Source organism: Gymnoscopelus braueri, assembly GCF_963280865.1.
Source record: "Gymnoscopelus braueri genome assembly, chromosome: 14".
Lineage (NCBI taxonomy): Eukaryota > Metazoa > Chordata > Actinopteri > Myctophiformes > Myctophidae > Gymnoscopelus > Gymnoscopelus braueri.
Genome location: NC_137619.1, coordinates 31,742,722 through 31,751,827, shown reverse-complemented (window position 1 = coordinate 31,751,827; position 9,106 = coordinate 31,742,722). Strand labels below are relative to the sequence as shown.

General features: G+C 43.8%; 1 long non-coding RNA gene across 1 annotated transcript; it reads right to left on the bottom strand.

Annotated features, from left to right (window-relative positions):
• Positions 1–5,758: 5,758 nt before the first annotated feature.
• Positions 5,759–8,610, bottom strand: LOC308100090. Its single transcript, XR_013934406.1, has 5 exons — positions 8,425–8,610; positions 8,082–8,181; positions 6,426–6,508; positions 6,142–6,321; positions 5,759–5,951 (listed from the first exon to the last, which is right to left on the bottom strand). It is a non-coding gene; the product is annotated as an uncharacterized lncRNA (long non-coding RNA).
• Positions 8,611–9,106: the final 496 nt, after the last annotated feature.

The following is a 9,106-nucleotide window of genomic DNA, read 5'->3' as shown; positions in this document are numbered from 1 at the left end:
GTCTAAGGAATCAGAAAATCAATGTTGCCATTTGCCCAGATGTGTATATGGCGGCCATATTGGCAATTACAAAATGGCCACCATAAAATGTATGTTTTTTAATATCTCGGCCTCTAAATAAGCTGGAACTTTGATTTTAACTCCTAAACCTACATTTTCAGTGTCGAGGAATCCAATGGTGGTAATTATAAAGCTACAAAACTTTACAACATTAACCCTTAGATGCATGACTGAGTCCAAAATGACCAGATATGGTTGTTTTCTTGCAATATCTTTGAAATAAGAAAATCATTTATCAATTCATATTCCAGCTGTTCCTAAAAACATGTTTCACTTGCTCATTCAAATTAAATAAAATGTTAACTTACCACTGATACTTTTAAAGACATTTTAGTTTTTGTATTATTGCTACTCTAAGCTTCCATAAGTGTGTCCAAAATGATCAAACTGTGGCTGATATTAATTGCGGAAATTATTACAAAGACATGCACATCCCAAACTACTAGGATGGGTGCTGAATCAAAAAGTGTAGCTTACACTATACTTGAGAGTAGATCCACACACCAAGTAGTTCCCGTTGCAAGCATTTTATTTGCAGTGACTGTACAAAAGGCCAGTAATCATTGCCCTCAGACTGTATTTGTTAATTATTTTATGTTGTGGCATGTTCAGGCATTCCAGACCCCCGCGCGAGGGTGCCGGACAGAACGGTAATGATCCTTCCGCAGGTTCACCTACGGAAACCTTGTTACGACTTTTACTTCCTCTAGATAGTCATGTTCGGGCGTCTTCCGAGCGCTCCGCCGGGGCCGTGACCGACTCCGGCGGGGCCCGTCCGAGGACCTCACTAAGCCATCCGATCGGTAGTAGCGACGGGCGGTGTGTACAAAGGGCAGGGACTTAATCAACGCGAGCTGGTGACTTGCGCTTACTGGGAATTCCTCGTTCATGGGGAATAATTTCGGCCCCGGACATCTAAGGGCATCACAGACCAGTTATTGCTCCTTCTCGTGTGGCTGAACGCCACTTGTCCCTCTAAGAAGTTAGTCGCCAACCACACGGGGCCGCGAAAGTAGTTAACACATTGAATGCCAGAGTTATTTCAGATGTTTCATTGAGAAAAAAAAAGTACTCAGGAGCCTAGATACAGAATTTTTAAGTTTTAAGTTAACAAGGAAGTAAAAAAATGAACCAGGGTCCTATTCCATTATTCCTAGCTGCGGTATTCAGGCGACTCGGGCCTGCTTAGAACACTATTTTTTTCAAAGTAAACGCTCCGGACCCCAAGCAGGACACTCAGAGCATCGGGGGGGGCGCCGGAAGGCAGGGACAGGGACGGACGGTGATTGGACTGGCGTCGGACCGTCAGCTCGATCCCGAGATCCAACTAGGAGCTTTTTAACTGCAGCAACTTTAAGATATTAAAGCTATTGGAGCTGGAATTATCGCGGCTGCTGGCACCAGACTTGCCCTCCAATGGCTCCTCGTCAAAGGATTTAAAGTCCACTCATTCCAATTACAGGGCCTCCAAAGAGTCCTGGATTGCTATTTTTCGTCACTACCTCACCGTGCCGGGAGTGGGTAATTTGCGCGCCTGCTGCCTTCCTTGGATGTGGTAGCCGTTTCTCAGGCTCCCTCTCCGGAATCGAACCCTGATTCCCCGTTATCCGTGGTCACCATGGTAAGCACGTAGCGTACCATCGAAAGTTGATAGGGCAGACACTCGAATGACACATCGCCGCCACAGAGGGCGGGCGATCTGCCCGAGTTTATCCAGAGTCACCAAAGCGGACGACGCGGCGCCCGAGAGCGCCACGCCGCGAGGGTTTAGGATCTGATTAATGCACGCATCCCCGAAGGTCAGCGCCCGTTTGCATGTATTAGGTCTAGAATTACCACAGTTATCCAAGTAACTGAGGAGCGATCAAAGGAACCATAACTGATTTAATGAGCCTTTCGCAGTTTCACTGTACAAGCCGTTTGTACTTAGACATGCATGGCTTAATCTTTGAGACAAGCATATGCTACTGGCAGGATCAACCAGGTAGGCCTCCTGTTCCGCCGCGGAGAGCGCGCCCAGCTGAGGCGCGCACCGTGGGGTTGCCGGTCCGGAGACCGCCAAGGCCCCCCATGAGAGGGGCGGCGGGAGCTCCCGGTGGCGCGCACTGCGACGGTCGCCACATCCTCCTTTGCCCTCTACCCAGGTCGACAGGATGTTACGGGGGATCGGCGCCCATGGCCCGTTTCACAGCTGTTTGGTCGGTCGCCGGAGTACGCGACACACGCAGGGTTTGAGAAACGAGTCTCCGGAGCGCGCCCCTGTGGCAAACGGATCTCCTTGCCGAGCCCCGTGATGGGGCTCGAGGCGAGGCCGACCGCGGGGGCCCTCGGACGGTCCGTGGCAGGGCAACTAGGGCAGACGGGGCGTCTCGGTCTCGTTAGGCCGGTGTCGGCTGCGGAGGAGTGCGGAGGACAGGCCGGGGCCTCTCCGCACGTGGTCCCTCCGTGCCTGGTTGGGCCCGCAGGCTGCAAGCAGCGTCCGCCGAAGCACACAAGGTGCCGGCGGGGCCCTTGCAAGAGGCGGGCTACGAGTGCCAATCGGTCAGAACGTAGTGGGTTCCACGGCCTTCGGGGCGGCCTGGTTCCCGGGTCACAGTGCAGCGACTAGCGGCCGCCGGCAGGCCCGCAATCTGGGGCGGCCTGCCTGCGTTTCGTCCCCAGCGTCCGCATGCTGGTCCATATATCCGGGCTGGGAAAGGTTGCCGATAGTCCCGGGAGAGAATTTCAAAGGAGGGGGCCACTGCCGAGCCCAGATCGTCCTGGGCTCGCCGAGGACCTCCAGGGTGCCAGGCCGCCCGGCCGTGTCCGACCGGAGGCCTCTCTCTCGCCTGCCGTCGGCCCGTCCTCGGCGTCCGCACGCCTGTTCCATATATCCGGGCTGGGAAAAGTTGGGTCTGGAGTGCTTTTGGATGAAGCAGAAGTGACAGAAGGAATGCTGTCAACACTGGAGCTGTCAACACAAGGGTATCAACATCAAGACAATCCCTGAACTGCGATGGCATCTGTTCTGCAAACACAGGGCAGAAAGTGACAAGCTCCCTCCAACACCTGGAGCTCTGAAGCAGCACATCTTGAGAGTCCATGTCCAAACAAGGGCATGGGCACAAGCAGCCATTGCTCTGCAGGATCCACAGCTGGATCCCCTGCAAAATGGGTACTTCAAACACTTGGATGGCATGCTGAAACCAACGACCACAGAGGTCCTCCCAGCTCCAAAGGCCATCCTTGAGATGGTTCAATGCAAGTGTAAATCTGACTGTTCTTCTGGCAGATGTTCCTGCAAAGCTAAGGACTTAGCCTGTACTGAAATGTGTCAGTGCAGCAGCCAGTGCCAGAACGATGACGATTCCCAAGCTGTGATGCACGAAAGTGATGATGATGATGATGATGATTATGATGATGCATAGAGACTGTCTATGATTACACATGTCATGATGTTTAATATGGTTACACAAACATCCAAAGTTCACAGTTAAAATAAATAAAAAGAACAGTTAGTATCTGACTGACTGCCTGGGCTGTGCTGTTTTTTACCCATATGGTGGATTATGTCAATGGGATGATAAAAAAAAAAGAAATAATAACTTGCACCATTGGATTCCTTGACCCTGAAAATGTAGGTTTAGCAGTTAAAATCAATGTTCCAGCTTATTTAGAGGCCGAGATATTAAAAAACGTACATTTTAGGGTGGCCATTTTGTAATTGCCAATATGGCCGCCGTATACACATCTGGGCAAATGGCAACATTGATTTTCTGATTCCTTAGACAATAACCTTTCCAAAAATGTATAGTTTTGCAAATCTTCAAAAAAATCCAACAAAATTACATAGTGAACCAGACTAAAAGGTAAAGTGGGCTGTTATAGCGCCACCATGTGGCCGACTGGTGTAATTATTTTATTAATAATTTGGCAATAAACTATGAACCTCCCCTCAAAGTCTTTTAACTCTAGCCTTTACGGTTTCTGAGAAAAAAATACTTGAATTTGAGTTTTTTCATTTTCCCATTAAAGTGGATGGGGACATTTAATGCACTAATAAATCAATATCAATTAAACTATGTAACCAATCTCTTAGCAAAGTACAAGCAGTCTGGTCCCGGTGAAGCCGGTCAATTTGACATATGGCACGAAATTGGGAAAAATAAACTGTGGGAGAAATAGCGCGCAAGAAAAAGTTTATCTAGTGGAATAATAAAGTCGGTAGAGTACTATAGTCTGGTTGCCCATTCGGGCAACCACACTAACTATAGTGTGCTCGCTGCTGCTGCAGCGAGCCCACAACTAGCACATCCACGTATGTAGGTGTGGGACATGCTTTTGATCGATGACCGTTAATCACATGTTGCATAATACATAATAATTGCTCCCGATGAGCAGGTGTCTTGCATGGTTTCCATCGGTGTATGAACCGATGGAACCCGTCGATTCAGTTGAATTCAGTGAACATGGGAGACATTATTTATTGGAACCGCCTGTGTATATAAATGAAAGCCATATAATTTCTGCTTGTCATGAATGAAAGGCTGTCTAAAAAGGCAGTCTGTCTGACAGTTAGGCTGTCTGTCTACTTTTGGTTGAGCCCAGCTGTTTCATTAGCTGGCATTCATGCCTGTGTAAGTTTCAGTTCAGCTTTGTGACATATTCCATTACCACGGAAAATAGAGCATCGCAGTTCCCGCCCACTTCCTGGTTCCACTTCAAAATACTCAATGCATTTTTCCCATTGACATTTCCAAAAATATTTATATCAATTCATTTAAGCCTAGAATCAAGCCATCCAGGGTCCTGGTGAATCATGACCATAAAAAAAATGTTTCTGTGATTTATTTTATTTTATATTTAATTATATGATATACTATATTTAATAAATACCCTTTGTTTTGCCGTTTAAAAAAAAAAAAATCACAGAATCAAACGTTTTATGGTCATGATTCACCAGGACCCTGGATGGCTTGATTCTAGGCTTAAAATAATTGATATAAATATTTTTGGAAATGTCAATGGGAAAAATGCATTGAGTATTTTGCAGTGGAACCCGGAAGTGGCTGCAACTGCGATGCTCTATAGAGTTGTTCCGATACCTACACCAGTATCGGAAAAAGCTGTCGATACTGCCTAAAATGCTGCCCTCGGTATCGGCGAGTTTACCAATGTGCCAATCCGATGGAATTTATCACATGATATGTAATTTACAGTTTAACGCTTCAGTTGATGTTGTACTACTGTTTTATACTCTTACTACTATTAAGTAAGTCAATAAAAGTTTCTCCCGTCTGGTGTATATATATTTTATGGCAAAAGGGTGGATTTTACACCAAAGGTGGGGTTCTGAGAGTCTTCCAACAACCTACAACCGTCTTTGTTTCCATGAGTAGCGAAAGTACTATTTTCTTTATTTTACTATAGTGTAGACATCATAAACCTTGTCAATGAGGAAATACTTAAAGGGATACTTCACTTTCAAATAAAATAAACATTAAAAAAATATATTAAAAAAAAATTAAAGAAGTTATGGCAAAATAAAGGCCCCCTCACACATTAGAGTGTCCTACTAATGTGTGAGGGGGCCTTTATTTTGCCATAACTTATTAAAAAAAAATTAAATCATTTTTTTAAATGTTTATTTGAAAGTGAAGTATCCCTTTAAGTCCCTGGCATAGCGTTAAGAGAGAACTCGCTAAAGCAATGGACCAGAGCTACATTAGCCATACCTTTGCATTGTGGAAGTGGAGGTGACCACCCACTAATTTCACATGTCACACTGGGTGAGCCGACCATCTCGAATCCAGCATTGCACTTGAATGTCACATAATGCTTATATCCATAAGGGGGTGGAGGACCCTCAAACCGATACAGATTTGGGACATTAGGCGTTTCACATTTGACCACTGTGAGAACAAAGAAAAACTATTTTAAGATGAGCTGAAAAATATGGGACACGTTGACAGTAATGGTTATCAAAATTAGAAGGCTTTATATATAATAATTATAATAATTCCATCTAATAATTGTTTGAGGAAGGGTTGAAAATATTGAACAAATGTTTGAGGAGTGGTTGAAAGTAACACTGAAACTTACTTATACATGTTGGAGGTGCCGGATGGAACTGCCCATCAGTTTGACAGTCTAACGAACTCTGTCCATTGAGTGTGAAATCCCTATTACATTTGTATGTCACAACAGCTCCATAATCATAATCGTCATTCACTGGACTGAATCTGCCGTTTTCAATGTCAACTGGCTTTCCACATTTAACCACTGTAGAATAAATATAAGACATCAGAATGGAGAAACAAGAAAAAGAAATGGAGAAAATACATAATTACTTTACGTTCTTATTTAAGTGTATTTTGATTACTAACCTTCACATCTTCCAAATCTGCCCATCCAGGTCCCATCAGCTCCACAACTTACTTCATTACTACGTGCCGGTACCAAATCGTAACTGGGGGAAAACAGTACAAAGACATTAAACACTCCTGTCCTGAGTGTTAATTGAACTGAAATGTATAAATGAACACTGAGAAGTTTATTTGTACATTCCAGCAGGATTTAGACAAAATGTGCATGCAATTCTACTGTTATGGGACAATTGATTTCCAACTACCCCACGGTTATTATACTGCCCTACGCAGTAACTACGCAAAGTGTCAAACTGATAAAAATGTCTTTAACCACTTAATCTCTATTGATACTTTGTTGACCGTGTCCCCCAGAGGTCTATAATTGTCACCCAAATGTTTTCCTCTCACCAAATCTCTTGCCAAAAATAGTAATTTACAGGCTCACAACACATCAATGCATGGTGAGCTTGTAGATCTGCTATTTTCATGTTTTTCACTGAATGTTTGCCTATTATAAGATATTCAGAATAGGTACACATGGGTTCCTGTGGTTAAAGTGTTTCAACTGGCCAGCCGATGGGTTATAGGTATATATTAAGCAATAAAGCATACATATTCATGAGGTAATTGTTTCTCCCCAAAAATCATGATGGCTGATACCTTTGACCTTAATAATAACTTTTCCCCCCAATTTAGCTGTTAATTAATTCCTCCCCACACAGCAATGTGTGTTGTCACTGATGTTGTATTATACTGGCTCACCAGCCAGCGAGGAGCCCCCACCGGGAGAGCCTTTGTCCTACTCCTCCGCCCCACACACCCCCCACCCGGCTTCCCTCCCCAAAACACGGGCCAATTGTGTTCGTATAGACACTTGACAAAACCGGATGCACCGCGGTGGATTCGAACCCCCAGACTCTGCGTGGTAGGCAGGCACTTTACCACTGCCCACCCGAGTGCCCTAATAACTTCCTTTTGACCAAAACTTCAGCTATTGCATTTAACCTCTGTAGGACAGCAACAAATAACATAACATTTAATGTGAAGAAAAAAAAATCTAATCGAGATTTCTAAATCTAAACATTTTCATTAATTGAACTCACCACTGACAAATACCTCAAATACAGTAGGCTTTGTGCATAATGGTAGTCCCAGGTTTTTTCAGAAGGTGGAATACATGTTCTGGTTTGTTTTCCCATAGCTTCATTTGAACTGGAAACACATATTCACATGATTCCAGTTCAAATCTGCTGATGGGCCAATCAAACGAAAATATGGGAAAACGAACCAGAAAAGGGTACTGATATGCTACAGATATGCACAGAGCCTATTACATTTAAAATACAACTAATACAAATCTAATAAAACTAAGACCTTTTTTTTGGATAATAATAGTTACTTTGGCAACCATCTTAACTGCTTGCAAGCTGAGAGCACAGTGAAAATTACAGGAAAAAAAATAACACCCTCTTTGTTTTTGCAGTGTGGAAGTGTGTACAGCAGATAATGAAAGTATTTTATCATTAGACAAATGGTATCAAATGTAGCCTACTTGTTAAGCCTTTTGGGTGAAAGTCCATGGAGCAAAATGTCATTTTAAATATACCCCAGATTGTCAACCATGAACTTCTGAAACAGAAAAGAGACTGATGGAAGCATCAAGTCATCACTAACCCAGGATTGCAGGTTATCACAGCCTTGTCACCAAACTGATTCCCCTCAGGAAAATCTATTCTTCCATTATCCGGTTCCGGAATTGAGCCACAACTTTTCCCTGAAAAAAATAAAATAATAATAATCTTAGCAGGAGAAAGTCCATTCAAAATATTATATATAGTATAGAATATATGGTTGCAAGTGTCATTGGGTGATAAGCTGTGATTAAGAGTCCTTATACATTTCATATGTTTTTCATATGAGTTTTCAAACTAAGATAAGAGAGATGATTGGGATGATTACTTTCTTTTTTATTACAAATAGCAGTCAATGTTTAAGGATAAAAAGTGTAAATATTTACTGTCACATAGAAGTGTCACAACAGCAGGAGTCCAGGTTCCAGCCCTGCATGTTTGTTTCCGATTGCCCCCCTCGATTACATAGCCCGTCTCACATTCCCAGGTAGCGGTAGTTCCATCAGGAAACGTCGGTTTGAGGATGTCGGCACTACTCAAAACTGTCTTTGCAGATCCATTTGTGGGTTTGGGACAGTCTTGAGCTATATGAAAGAAAAGCGATATGTTGTAAGTTGAAGTGGCAAAGCGTTAAGTTTCACGTCCGACCCGGGATTCAAACCCAGGTCTCACGCTTGGTAGAGCAAAGTTCTACTGCTCTGTCAAGTAGGGCTGCACAAAATATCGAAAATGTATCGGCATCGCAAAATCAACAAGCATTTTAACAATCCAGGTATAAGCATGTTTTTGTTTGTTGTGCATACAGTAGTCTATTATATTTTCTGGGTTCTATGTTAGCAGCAAAAACCTAAAGGTAGAAACACTGCCACCCCCTGTACTCACACTTTCCAAAAACTGTCAAGGTTTTCCCAAAATAGCAGATCTACAAGCTCACAATGCATCACATTGTAGATCGGCTTTTTTTGAGTAGTTGAAGTATGACGGGGGGGGGGGGGGTGGAATGGCAGTGGAGTATGGGGTGTGTGTGTGGGGGGGGGGGGGTCGGAGCTTGCAGTGTACAAACGTTTT